Here is a 14,994-nt window from a genome sequence, read left to right on the forward strand (position 1 = left end):
TCTGAAACTACGAATCCGTTTAGACATCAGGTACGTCTCTCTGACGAGGTCGGTCCGTCTGTGAGAACCGGGAGACATCTATGATCGGGAAACGTTCTGCCCTAAAAGATTGATTTTGAAAGACTGTGTGTGTGTGTGTGTCCGATGGGACGGGACGGGACGTCACTGCGGCACGAGTAACTTAAAGCTCCATGTACGTCGGTAATTCATTCTTGTTGTATGGAGACACAAAAACATCGCTAGATGAGGTCACAGGGGGCGTTTAATGGCTTACGTGAAACATAAACTTCACAGATGAGAACAAAAAACTGCATTACTTGGACGTAGCAGTACTCGGAAAAGACACAAAGTCTAATATTATAGAACGCTGATGGTTACAGATGTGAGTATATATATATAAATATTCCCGCGACACGGAGAAAGGCATCTCTTGGATACGCGTAACAAAGAACTGAAAATGAACCCTTGGAAAACCAAGAAATAATGAAACAAATAGCAATGCTAAATAACTAGCGTAGTAATGCAGAAGATACTTTTAATCAGAGACATCTGATACATTTGAAAAATAATGACGAAAAATACAGATAACAAACTTTTTTCACAAACCCCCCCCCCCCCCGCCCCCCAAAGTTAAATAAAAGGGTAGCATTACTCCAGAAAAATGTAATCAAACTGCATTGTACAAATTAAGTTGTAAATTATATAAGCAAATGGCGTTCCGAATATTTGAGTCACATCACTCGTGAATCATCTCTTATAAGCAGGATTTGGGGCTCTCACGGCACTGAGTACGAAGATGGCTGTCTTCTGGGTTGTAGCGCTGCGCACTCTGAAACGTTGGTTAACACCTACCTGACTACGCGGCGCTACAGCCCAGAAGACAGCCATCTTCATGACGTGCGTTTTCAACACGAATATAACATGACGAATGAATCTTGGAAACAGTGAACCATTGCAAATGCAGTCGAAAACGATTGGAAAATATTAAAAATTCGCTTTTTAGCTGATAGTCATCGAACTAGTCAACCTTCAGCTGGCACCAGGGGGCTTGGGCGTAGGAGTTATGCGTTAGTACTTGGGGAAAACTTAATATTCAAGCGTTTTGCAAAAATGTAGAACTGTCGAGGGCAAGGAATATAGTATTTATTTATTTATTTATTGTAGGAAACTGTGTTTAACGCACTGTATCAGAACGGTAATCAAAACGATTTAGGATGAAATTTCCGCATCGTTCTGCAGTATCTGCCCATCTACTGTCTAGTTACGTTAGTTTAATGTTGCGCAATTCAGCGGCCATATTGTCACCATGGCAATTTGTGCCTTTGCAGTTGCTATGGCAACACGAACGTTGCATCAGAAGTGCACACAAAAGCCTAATTATCGCCAAATAAAAGTAATTCGCTGTGCCAGATTCTGCAGGATGTCGCAAGCGAACTCATTTTATTGCAATTAAAGTTCATTGCGCATTAAATGCCTTTGAGAAAATTATGCTATTATATGGCAATATCTAGAAATCTAAAATTAACTCTGACGACAACAGAACCGCTAAACTGACTAGGAACTTATCTAGCACGAACGGAAGGCAAATAGGGAAATTCTGTCTGTGTGTTCCATCTTAAAATCTACTGGACGGATGCCTCTCCCTGTCATCCCCATATGACCAACCCCGTGCTTTATACGAAGATAGGACAGCCCCTTGTCGGCTATCCGCACACAGATATTGGTTTGAGGCGTACAGTGAAGATGTGGTTAATACAGACACAAATGTGCGAAGAGTTTCTTTGGCGTGGACTTATTTTGATGTCTTCAGGGTGACAGCTTTATGACTGGGGGGTGTTAACTTTGCGGTTCTTGCAACAAATAGTCTAGTGCCAGATCGCTCGATAGACGTCGTAAATCGCAGGGAACTTGATTGTGGTATTTTTTTTATACAGGACGCAAACGCGTATTGTCGGGCGAATTCTGCAGTGCCGACGGCGTAACTCAACTGTTCCTGCAGATATTATTGTTATTATTATGCTTTGTTTCTTATTAGTGTGTTCAAGGACAAAATAAATAGCCATTTTGCCTTGTGCACTGTTGGAATTCGTGTGCCTGGAGGGGACTCTATAGAGAATTTTCTGCTTTCATCGTGAGCAGTGCGCAGAGACATTGTCCTCCAGCTAGGCGTCTCATTGGCGCAAATGATGTTTTGAAGACTGTTGAATATTTTTAGCAAGAGCGTTGTCTCCTTTGAGGGCACTTCCTCCGTACGACATCGTTTTCAGATCAATTCCATGTTTTTACTTGTGTTGTTTTGTGCGTGTTACGTATTAATGTTTCCCTGTCATGGCTTTCGTTGTTGTTGTCGGCAGACACTCTAATAAAGGAACTGAGTTTAATTAATGTCCGTACCGCAGAAGAGCCACACCTAGTCACTCAAACGCCCCGCACTCGTAATGCAATCCATCATTTGTGTCAGAAACAGTCATCATCCAGCCAGCGAGGAGACGTCAATAAAAGTTTCATGTGTAATTAAGCGGGCGTAGTTAGCAGTTTAATGAATGCAATTTTTTTTCGCTTTTTAGCTTTTACTGATTAAGACGCCTGTCCTGAACTTAATTCTTAAATTATTAATCCTCCGTACCAAGCTCTGCTTTAATCAGTGTAAAAGCGTAGTTTTCAAATGGTATTGTTGATAATAAGTGCTGTGTATTGCGTCGGTGAAACATACAAAACGATGGTCTCTGTTTGTCTCGAAGACGTTTCTTCGTGCATCCTCGACAGGCATCTCGATGCACGAGTGTAAAACTGAGAAGATAAATCACTCCTGCGATTATTTCAACAACTTTCTAAATGAAAATAATAATTTTTAGGCAATGGCGAATTCTTTGAATGCCTACTTCTCGTTTTAGGAACGTAAAGGACACTTTAGTGTTCGATGCTTCAAATAATGGAGTATCACAGTCACGCAAGTAACCGGCTTCGTGTTTCTACCAATGTTTCAGCAAGAGGTCTTACCCTGCGTGGGAGATGTGATCGCCCTTCACAGGGAGTTAGTGAGAGAAGTGCAAAAGAGTAGAAGGAAACTAGGGAGAAATAGACAGACTGAGATACACGAAGACTCAGGGAGAGAAGAAAGGGAGGACGCAGCAGAGTACAATTTTCTTTTCTCAGAAGCGGGTGTAGATTCTCGGGAAATGACTTACGTAAGTTGAAGTTTTCTTGTTTCAGGATGTCATAAAACCAAGCGAACTTACGAAATCTGTACCCGACTTACTCTGCAGTGCCTGTAATGGGATAAGATGTGGCGACATCACACACACAAATACTGTGTCAGAATATTTTATATCTTCAAAGTTACAGACGTGTCTACTGCGAAAATTAGAAGTTTAATGTTGAAATTGGGCGTAGTTTTATGTTCTTCAGTAAACCTACAGTTAAGCACAGGGGTGTACACTTGCTGCCAAATTGGGCTGTGATATAACGAATTCTTCTGGGGCTGTCAGCCGTGGCAGGTGATTGAAAGGCGAGAACGTCTCACCCCCTTTGGGTTGCGTGTCGACTGAGACCTCCTCCATTGACGGTCCTGCGTCGGGTATCCGATACGGTCACTGTCGATAGGCAAAACGCAGAACGGAAGAATTCCAGGGTTTTTAAGACGAGCCTGGAAGTGCCTTTGCTGTCAGACTCTTTACAGATCATCGGCACGTAAAACCTTCTTCAGCGCGTTGGCATTGCATCGACAGATCTGATCTGACGGTGACCGCGAAACTGAAATGTATTTATGATCGCACTAGTTGGTCTTTGGCAGAAAAAATGTCTGTTGTTTAAAATAAGCATTTTCAAACCAAGAACAGCAGAGGATACCAGAGTAAGACGGCCGGAGGTTAAAGGTAACTGCTGAGAGAATCCTGGGGCCGCGGCCTCCTGCTTGGCATCCGGTACAGAAAGACGTCGTTCAAAGACGCTGCAGTAGAAAGGCCGAGAAACCTTGTGTGTGCTGTCAGTTTCAGAAGGTCGTCTCAGCCGTCCGTCGGCTTAGGTAAGTGTGAAGCCTTACACTTTAAAATTTGAGCCTTGAAAGTAAACACTTGACCAGAGAGCGTGACCTTTCAGCTTGAGGATGAGGAAGAAGGCTCAGTGCGGCACGCAATTGCCTGGCCAAAGGTCACAGCACGAGGAAGTGAACAGAGGCTGTCGCTGTAATTCGCTTCTTCGGCTAACATCATTAGTCACAGACTCCCGAAGAATGTGTTCACACAAACCGCGATTTGCCTGAATGGAAACACTTCATTAGGCGAATCTCCACTAAGCTGTACTTTCACCAAGCAAAGTTGTTCGGGTGGTCAACCTGAGGGGTATGAGGTGGTCGGAACATGCAACGCCAGTGGCTGAGATGTCAACTGCTTACGAAGTTTTCGCTTGAAAATCTTTTTTTTTTTAAAAAAAAAGAGATTACGTAGAAAACCGGGGCACAGGCGGGAGAATGCATCTGAAGGAAACATGATGAGAAGTTCTGGAGTGGATTTATCTGGCTTCGGACTGGTCTCGAGAACACTGAACCTTCGATTTACATAAAAGTGTAGCATTTACGTATTGATCAGCTAGTAGTACATTCGTATGCTTTTCCCTCGACCCGCAAGCTAGTGACGTAGGCGAAACGCACATTTTGGTCCCGGCTTCAACACTGAAGTAGTGAGGCAGAGAGAATGCAGTGCCCCGTTTGACGAAGGAGGCAGTGATGGCGTACGTGGGTCGTGGAGGTAAGGCTCCGGTTATTTGCAGTGTATCCCGCGTTCTGTCATGGACCGAGCGATGTCCCCAATCCGCAGAGAAATTAAGTAGAAAGTTGTTTAAATGCCTCTGGGGATAAACTGAACGGTAGCAATTTGAAACAAATGCTCGTAGAGAGAGAGAGAGAGAGAGAACATGGATATGATGTCCGCTCGTCTGAAATTATCGTGCACAGTAAACCCTTCTTTAACGCGGATTCGATTATACGCTCTCAATAAAACAAGCCCTACTAGTGCTGTTTATTAGCTGAAGAATTTGTACAAACTTCTTGGCTTATTTCATTCGGCGTACGTAAGAGTGAAGAATTCTGCTCCTTCCAGCCTCTTTAACCCCCCCCCCCCCTTCGTCCCACAAACTGCGTGACCCAAGGTCATTTTGTTGTCTAGCGGTTTACTGGTTATAATATTGCCATTGGACCGCGTTATATTACAAGAAAGATAATGAAGAAAAGAAAAGTTTCGAGGTTGCACGACACTGGATGAGAAAATTCACATTCCGTGCAAGTTTCGCGGTGGAATTAGCTCGCAGCAGTTCGCCTGACGACATTCCGTTGATATTTTACTTTAAAGTCTAACTTTCCCTTGATGCTTTACTTTAACGATTCTATTTCCGATCACGCTTTACTTATACAGTGTGTTTAAAAATGTTTATCATTAATGTTTATTTACTTTGGCTTTCCACGTCCGTATTCCCACATCCCTATCAATCCCATATATAGTATTATGTTCGGCCAACGCGGATTCATCGAACGCACAGCTTTCGAAGAACTTCAACCCCATTGGACGAGGATTTACTGTGTACAATGAAATCTACAAAATGACGCAGCGTCATTCACAGTGGGAGGATCGGGGGCAGATTCCAAGGGCTCTCTGTTCACTTGAAGGCCTAATCTTGCTGAAAATTGCGGAAATTCAGTTTACCCACGTCTTGAGAAATGACACAAGCCAAATATGCTCTTTCTATTTGGACACAAGAAAGAAATGCGCACAGTATTTTGACAAGGAAATCTGTAAAAAGACGACTAAAAATGGCAGAGTAAATTTACAGCGAGTTTTAATGAAAGAAGATTGAGTGGATTAATCTAGCTAAGGAGTGTGTCAAGTGGCGGTGGGACTTGTTAGTCTCTGAGTGGTCATGCACGAGATTCAAAATTATTTCCACGTAATCCAGGCCAAACCGTATTATTGTCATTAAATTGAGCTTACTTTGTTTCAGGTGAGTGCACCATTGACACTTCTAGAGCACGTGTTGTCGCAGTAACGTCAAGGGTTTACTGTAAAAACCTGCAGAGGGATATCTGTTTCGATTTGGGTAAGAGCAGAGTTGGATTATCGTGTCTCCATCTGCCGTGTGACTTGTAAAGCACACATCGAGTCTCTGTGAGGTATGTACAAAACTTTGAGAGTTTTACCATCGACTGGTGGAGGTGTGAAGCTATAAGTATGCTGCATTTGTTTTCTTTGTTAGTTTGAAAGTGCAGAGTTCTTTTGTACTCACCCTGTATATTTAACAGTTTCTATATTCAGTGAACTGACATTGGATATTTTTTGTAAATATTCATTACAAATGTCAGTTTCATAAAATTTATTGAAGAATTTATGCGTTGTAACAAGTTGGTCGTTTGTTTTCATATAAATATTGATTACAGGAAGGATATCATTAAGCTAAGTGAGGGCCAAACTTTGCGTTTTATTTATAAACTTCTTAATAGCCCTTATAATATTTACTGATATAACAACACAAAAGGAAATTAAATAATTTCGATAAATGAAGACAAATTCGATGGCAGTTTGTAGTGAAATATCTAACATATGCGAATGTGTGTTAAAACTGTTTCATGGATTATGTGGAGAAAAAGGTACGCGTCATATGCATTGCTAAAAGAAGCTAACAGGGGAAGCTGTGGTCAGTATTCTTTCGGGAATTTAATATAATTAAATTTTTTGTCCCTTTGGTTTGTAACGGAAGTGGGCTCATTAACTTATGCTGTTACTAATGTAGACGTCATTAGTGAAGAGAAACGAGGAAGATTATCCAAAGTCGCTCAGACTTGAGAATCAAAAAGCGCTCGAGGGTTCAAGGTAATTGTCACGCTGGACTTAGCAAGAGGTGCCTCAGTTTCGCTGATGCGTTAACGATGAGTGCAGAAGGCATGGCTTTCGCTCTGCTGGAACCAATCCTCTTCAGGGCTTAAATAACCTCCTTGAGTAGTCGGCAAAACAAGGATCAGTTTCGACAAAATCACAACACACGAGGTGCTAAGCCTCTTGTTTGTTAATAATTTTGTTGGTTGCTGCGTAGTTAAGCGAACGCTGGCAGTCGACCACCTGGTCTTTATGTTGGCCACCAAATAAGCAGTTTTATGATACAGTAGCGTAGAAAACAGTTACAACGCCCAGGCGTTCAACGTTTCATTTGTATAGCTCAAGCTTATCTATCGAGTTATTTCTTTTAAACATAAAATTCTTCAGTCCTCTTCAGTAATATTTCTCTCTCTCGATGTTCGTGATCGTCACCGCAGGTGTTTCGCACCAAAATATTCAAATTCTTCCTTAATACGTGCAAACATCACTTGGCGTCGGAACGTTCGTTTTAATATTATCTGAAATTTGCTGGGTCCTGTTCCTCGTCACACCTACTTGCTGTTTTGTACGAGTGTGAAACCTCGTCTCTTACGCTAAGGGAAGCTTGGAATGAGTTTGTCTAAGAACAGGGTGGACCTGAGAGGGATGGAGGGGCAAGAGGGGGCGAAGGAAACTGAGGAGCTTTATAATTTGTGACGTTCACCAAATATTATTAAAATGAACAAAGCAACGAGGATGAGATGGGCGGGGCATGTAGCTCGGACGTGGGACATGAGAAATGCGTACGAAGTGTTCGTCGGAAAGCCTGAAAAGGCAGATACTCCTCGGAAGATCTTGGCGTAGGTGGGGGAGGTAATAATATTAAAATGAATCTTAGGGAGATGAAGCTTGAGTGTGTGGAATCGATTCATGTTGCTCAGGACAGGGACCGGTGGGAAGGGGGCTTTTGTTGATACGGTAATGAACATTCGGGTTCCGTGAAAGGCGGGGAATTTCTTGAATATCTGAGCGTCCTCGAGAATTATTCTGCACCGAGGTAGTTATTTACTTTAGTGGTCTTTGCTTAATTTCAGTGGTTCTCAGACATTCGGTAATTACTACTCCGGGCATAATTCGACGTACTTCAGGGTGCGATAATGAATTTGTCGCAAACCTGAAGGGAATAAAATATTTGGGAGACCTAAGGTTAGCGGATCGGAGGATAATATTAAACTGCATCTTACAGATAGGGAGTGTGAGTGTATAGTTTAAACTTTCTCCGGGTTGGGTCTGTTCCGTAGAGGATCGTCGTCTGTTCTTAAGGCGAACTCTGCTTCATGCGTGTGTACACAGAGGTACACTAAAATTATACCTCACGTGGAGCACAGTGCCCTTTTATTTAAGGAACGTGTGGCCTTTATTTTCGGGTTATACGTCTCTCTCTAAACGTAGGTAACGCACGGCGTCCGGTGTGGGACCAGTAGACGAACCGCTGAGGACTCAGTGTGCTGAAGAAGTAGGAGCGGAGTGCATTGAGGTGTTGGGAGAGGAGCGTGGCCTAACTCAATCCGTGCCGATTACTCTTTAATGAGGCGGAATTAGACGGGCTAATTACTCCAGTTTGCGCATCGCAGCGTTCGCTTGTTTCCCAAGTAACCGGACACATCTCTGGGCCATGCCAATGCAGTATTGCGCCACAAGTACTGGGTTCGAATCTCGTAATTTTCTTCAGTCTGGGACACTTCGCAACCCGCAGTCAGTCGGTCGGGCTAATCACGCAGCCTTGGAAATCTTCCTTCTGCTCGTGAGGTTCTCGCTGTCACATCCGACGATTGATAACCTGTGGTTAAACAGTCTGAGCACTGTACTTAACCCCGTCATTAAAATTATTAAATCAGTGGGCTGTGAAAGTATGTCGTAAGTCAATAAATAATAAAAACATGATCATGGCTTTGTATTGTCTCATCAAGACAATACGTGTCTACGAAATTATAATTACAGATCATGTTGCGTCTTGATGTGGAACGCTCTCTCTGTTACAAGGACACAGATCGAGGGAGAACAGGGACAATATTTGCCTTCAAAAATTAAAAATTAAAACACGATAAAGAACATGAAGAACGCATTGGCCTGTGGACTTGTAGGCACATACCATAGTTCCTGAGGAAAATACAGCTTCATTTCTGAAGATAGAGGCAGTTTGTTCCTCCGAAACGTTGATTAGTTCTTATGGCGTTACAACCGAGAATACCGCCACTGATATTTCTCCGCTATGAGAACCTCAAATCTCATGCATAAGAAATACGCTCATAAGTTATGCTGTTTCACCCACATCGGTGGAGTGATATGATGAATTAGGATGAGAGAGACAACACTTAGCACGCATGGAGGCCATTAAAAATGCACACAAAATTTTGGTTGGGATGCCCTTGAGGGAAACGACTGTTTGTGAGACACAGCGGAGGGAGGGGGGATAATATTAAAGTGTACGGCAGGGAATTATCGTGAGGCTTAGGTTAGATTCTGTCGGCGGGCTCCTTTCGCTTAGCGATGCTCATTTGTTACAGTTCAGTGGCGAACCGGTCAGTTCGGTTTACGAGTGAGCATAAAATGCAAAGTTAGTTAAAGAAGAGAGGAAGTGATAAATGAATGGAGAAAAGTACATAATGAGGAGCTTCGTTAGTCGTACTCTTCGCTGAATATTGACGGGATGCTCAACTCAGGGCGCGTGAGATGGGCGTGGCTTGACGTCACAAGACATGGCACACACTCTTAATGTCTGCCATGTTCACAAAAGGCCGCTATCTAACTTTATCCTCGTATGTGTAGTTCTTTCCTTCGCCTGACATTCTGTGGCCACGTGTCAGGCGTGTAATGCTTGTCGATTTTAAAGGCTGGCGGCTTTCCGATGTTTTACTCAGCCATGACAATTCTCATTTTCACTGGAGTCGCTTCTTGTTGGTTTCAAGGCTCGTCAGTTCTTCCTCCTGTCGCCAACTTTCATGAAGCCTGCTTGTCGTCGCCCAGGGCGCACTCTGCCCTACATCAAGTCCGCTCGCCCTCTCGCCCGTCCGACTCCACCGCGGGCAGCGTCTCTGTGTCCTTCGCTGACAATGCATGGTTTTGTTTTGCAATACGTCAAACTGTGACTGGTTTGCAAATTATGAATTGAAAGGGACTTTGGGGGGGGGGGGGGGGGGCTCTTGTGGTCTTTCCACGTCCCTCTGCCCATAATTTTTGTTCAGGAACCGTGGAAGGTCGCTCACGACTCGAACCCGGCACCTCAGAATACGAAATCTTCAGTAGAAACGTCGTCCTTGAACACGCGGAGCTTTGTCGGAAGGTCCCACTGGCGATGCACAGGCGATCTTGCGTTCTGAGTTTCTTCCCAACGAAATGCGTCTGTTGGCCTCGCCTTGCGTGAAGTGCACAAGTTCTGATGATAACAACTGCGATAAATTACTTTTATCTCGCATTCAACTTTCTGTTGTCACGGGACACAAAAGATCGTGGAATTCACGTGAACGCCTCAGTTCGTGTCTGCGTCTGTCCATCTTAAGTTTAGACTCATCTTCTAAGTTTATGTCTTATTCTATGGGGTTATTTTCCATGTAGTTTAAATGTGTAATGAACGTTTATGTCATGCGTTATTTGCTTTGCCTACATAAACCCAACGCGTAATAGAGAGGTCTGTCCTCTTTAGTCTTCAGCCCAATGGACCTCAGCAAACGGTGAATTGCAGGGAAAAATGGCCATTTCTGTACTGACCTCTGATGTACATTAAGGTCATTGGAATGCCTACGAAAGGGTCCATAGGACGAAACACTGATCGTAACACATACGAGACGTTGATCTGAGTAAGATGTGAAAGTTCTGCGTGTCCTCGTGTTATAAATAATGTAATTAAATGCGTAGAATAATAATTCACGCACTGCAGAACACAGTTCTGTAACAATAGCCTACGCCTATGTCTGTCCTATTGTGACTCAAAGTGCTTAAGACGCTGTGTGAGCGGACAGGAGGAACGCGTCCTCCCCCCCCCCTCACCCGGCCATGGGCGTGTTGCACTGCACCGCGCGGAATGCCTTAAAACTATTCGTATCTGCAGATCTGCTCTCAGTAGGAGTGCCCAGATAATGCACACACGTAAACACGAGCCCACCTTCGCTCTCTCACATGAATTAAATTCGAAACGAAACAATGCGTTGCGTGTGTGAGGGAAGGTGGGGCAATTTGGCACCAATGAGGGATGGAAAATATTAGCTTGGTCGCTTTTATGAACCTCCTACGCGGGTTCTTTGTGACCTGACTGATTCTGCAAATGTGCGCTGTCGGTATGATTTGCGGCTGTAATGACACGAAAGAGCGAAGCCTTCAGACAAAATGGAGCCGGTCTTGAGAAGAGAACTTCTTTTGTTGCAGAAGTGCTCATCTGACCTCGATCCGTTTTGACTATCCCACGCTTTTGCGATTTCATAACAGACGACGCGAAGTGCTGAGGTGCCACAGAAAACTGCTTAATGAGGAGATTCGTCACTTGTAGCGCTGGGATGGTCGGACCAGGTCGGATGAGAGTGAACGGCCATGTAGCACGCGTGGATATTTGAGAAGTGCGGAAACAAATTACTAAGACGATCTCAAAGGAAGGGGCCGCCTGTACATGGGAGCACGACATTAAAACTTATGGCTGTCTGCTGTTCTGTGTGGCCCCTAAGTCTCAGAAGTGAACGTAGTTTGCGCGGCTAAGAAAGTAATAAGACTGAATATTACGCAGGAATCAACATTTTCAACAGTCTCACAAGTCTTGTAAATAAAAAGGCACAATTTAAACCAGCATCAAAAAGATACTTAATTACACACTCCTTTTACTCTGTCGATGAATTTCTAATGTTTACAAGTAAGTCATAATTTATCTATTGTATGTAATGGGTGGATTTATTTGTAACTTATCATTTCTTTAGGTGAACCCTTTGTTTGTATTATGTGATATTTATATAATAGTATGAATTGTACTTTATAATATGTATTGTATTATTATTATGTCTTTTTCAACATCCTATCGTCATCTGACTAACTTATAGATCCATGGAATGTAATAAAATATGTATGTATGCATTTGTCAAGAACGATTAGACGGGCGGAACGTGCAGCACGCATGGGGATATGAGAAACGAATACACTCAGCTAGGCACGTTGGTGGGAGGATAACATTAACCTAGATCGAGAAAATGAGGTGCTCGCGCGGTTAGAATGGATTCATCTGGCTCAGGTTAGGGACTCCTTTTATCTCCTGGCAGGGGATTTGTTGACTAACTGAGCGACTGTTAGCTTGTCAAGGATGACTCTGCTCGGTGGATTGACGTTCCTATTTTATCTGATCTGATGTAGGCCCGGGTTCGCGTGGACCAGAACGGATTGCCCGTGCAGACACAAAGCAGTGATAAAGCACGTACTGACTTGAACAAGAAACTGAGGACGACAGATGAAACACGCGATCCGCTTTGACGCGAAAGTCCGTGCTGACGAAACGTCCTTTTCACTGCCCGTAGCGTCCGGACGCTGGGTGACTGATGAGCCTTGATCAGCGGCGAACTGATTGTGTGTGAGAGGAAGCTGATTCATCACGGCTGAGGGACCCAAGAGGCGTTCACATTCGTAAAAGTAGAGCATAAGAAACGCGGTTAACCTTTGTAACAAACGAATTCGGTCAGACAGCTGCTCTAGTGAAAGTTACTGAAATAAGAACGGAACACTCCAGTGGAGTACTCATCCCTTCTGTGTGTTTTTTTACGTCGTTGGTCTCGATATGAAGCTCAGATATTTCCGTTTTAAAGTGCACTCACTCTCTGTAAACGGAGGTCGATTTCTGTGGCGACCAGTCGTGCCCCTTTGTTTTCTAATACAGGAATGTCTTGTCTACTCGGTTGCACACAGGCAGCTTCTGGGTGCAGGGTGTGAACGTCTGAACCGAGTCCAGGGATTCTGTGGTACAGTTCTTGTCCTTAAAGTTTTGACTAATACCCAGCCGTCACGTCTTAAATAAATTATACGTAAGTAACTGCACGTATTTGCGTTACAAAATATATTTTTGCCAAAATATTTAAAATCTTCGGAAATACGTGCACACCGATTTATGTAGGCTGTGTTTTGGCTTCCTGTCAATAGCACATTACATTTATTCCATTGGTTTCATTGTCGTGAGTCTGTGTTCGTGGCTCGTTTTCAAAGCCGAAGTGCGAAGTTTGTACAATTTTTGTAAACAGCGAGTCACAGATTGGTGATCTGTGACTGCTTGTATAGAAAAGATGTTTGAGAATTTTGTGGCGCGTGACGTCCTCTTGTTGAACAATCATCATGCCCCTAATTTTCCGTGCAATTAATACGTTCTATTAAGATTTATCTCCTTGCCAGATCTTACATTCAACCTGCAACAGATCGTTAGTTGTAAAGGCCAACATTTCGCGCGGCCGCCATCTTACGATTTTCCTTTACAGACGAGAATGACAACTGAAATCTTCAAATGAATTTCGCAACGAATGTAGATGGAGCTACTTTCGCTGCAGTTCCGAAAGTTCGCATGGCCGCCATGTTGCATCGTCAGCCCGTGATGGGAGACAAATGACCAACCAGAAAAGGTTTTCTTATTTCGTGTGTCGTCTAACAATTAACGAGAAACAAGACTTATTTCAGTGGTTGCTTTGCAGATGGCAACATCTTTTTAAGTCTTATAACTGAAGTAAATTAGTATTCATCTTGTTAATCACCTAAATAAATTTTTAAGAAATCCAAAATTCCACTAAAACTGAAACAATGACATCGCTTAATCATCTCTGTAGGTAACCCTGCTCAAGCGAAGCATTTAACAAAAATAAATAACCAATAAATATACGTATTTTAGGTTTTAACAGGATTAAACTGGCTGAGGATGGAGTCCAGCTGTGAGCTTTGCCATTAGTGAAGACGAAGTTGTCCCTAGTGCGTAATTAAACACCGTGGTGTCGAAAAGCTTGGCATTAGACGTCAGGTTCACTCCCCGCAGTGGAATTAACTCGGATGAGGGGGGGCTGGGTAGGCCCCAGGGGCCGTGTGGACGCCCCTGCCGGGACCCGAACCCCTTATCCTAGTCTCTGAACTGGGTGTCAGATTTTCAGGTTCCATTTTGATTGCGGTCGGTACCGAATCCCGACAAAATGCTTTAGGGATGTCCCTGGTTTATACTCGGCCCGGAGACCGGCTGAAGTGACTGAGGTCTATCGTGGTTTTTCTCAGTCCCTCAAGGAAGATGCAGGGTTAACGGCTTCCTTGTATTTAAATTTTAGTTAATTATTAATTAATTATCCGGGCACTGAATTGTGTATTCGTTGGAGGACGCTGTGATGCCAGAGGTGTTGTTCGGGCTTCATCACGGGAGGGGAGCTGTGTTTCGTTGATAACCGCGGCTCTCAGGAACCGTGGATTTGTTTACATCAAACTTAATCGAGAGGAATGACGCACAATTTTTCAAAACCCCGAAGAGACTTTGTGGACACACTGTATAAAGACAACAATGATATCCAGTGTAATTGTTGTAACAACGTGAAGAAAATAGAGCATGTTTTGTAACGAAATGGGCCCAAAGTATTAGAACTATAGAACCAAATGAGACTGTAAGCAACGCGATCGTGTAGTTAAGAAATTTATTTTTTCAAACTAAAAATATCATTTATATTTATTTATTTATTTATTTTAACTTTATATTTTTCTGCATAAAGGTGTTATGAAATTCCCTGCTGTGTGTCCGTCGCGACTTTATTGTTCGGCTGCTCTGTTGGCAGCACTGTAAGCGTCGAGCGTAGATTTTAAACCTTGGTACGTGTTAATTAATAGTGAGACATTGCGGAAAGCCGGGCGATGGGACGAGGACAGACGTCAGGTCTTTGCACCGACGTGTCCACACTACTTTGCTGTCCTCAGAAAAACTGCGCAAGGCCCCGAGCGCCCGATGTAGGGATATTTTCGCTTATGTTCATTCGTAGGGGAAGGAGGGGCAAGTACGCCCATCACATCATTTTTAGTATCTCTGTGCACGGGTTCATAGCCCACTAATTTAAAAGACATAATCTACAGATGCGCCTTTGTTTGTTTGCTCTGAATGCAAGATTAGGAGAATCGCGGT

General features: G+C 43.4%; 1 protein-coding gene across 3 annotated transcripts in view; it reads left to right on the forward strand.

The window, feature by feature from the left end:
- cpx (synaptic transmission protein complexin) overlaps positions 1-14,994 on the forward strand; it is a 482,383-nt gene that overhangs the window by 53,495 nt on the left and 413,894 nt on the right. The window lies entirely within an intron of this gene.

Source organism: Zootermopsis nevadensis, unplaced genomic scaffold, assembly GCF_977971745.1.
Source record: "Zootermopsis nevadensis isolate Lab colony 2312 unplaced genomic scaffold, Znev_1.0 Znev_ptg000016l, whole genome shotgun sequence".
Taxonomy (NCBI): Eukaryota; Metazoa; Arthropoda; class Insecta; order Blattodea; family Termopsidae; genus Zootermopsis; species Zootermopsis nevadensis.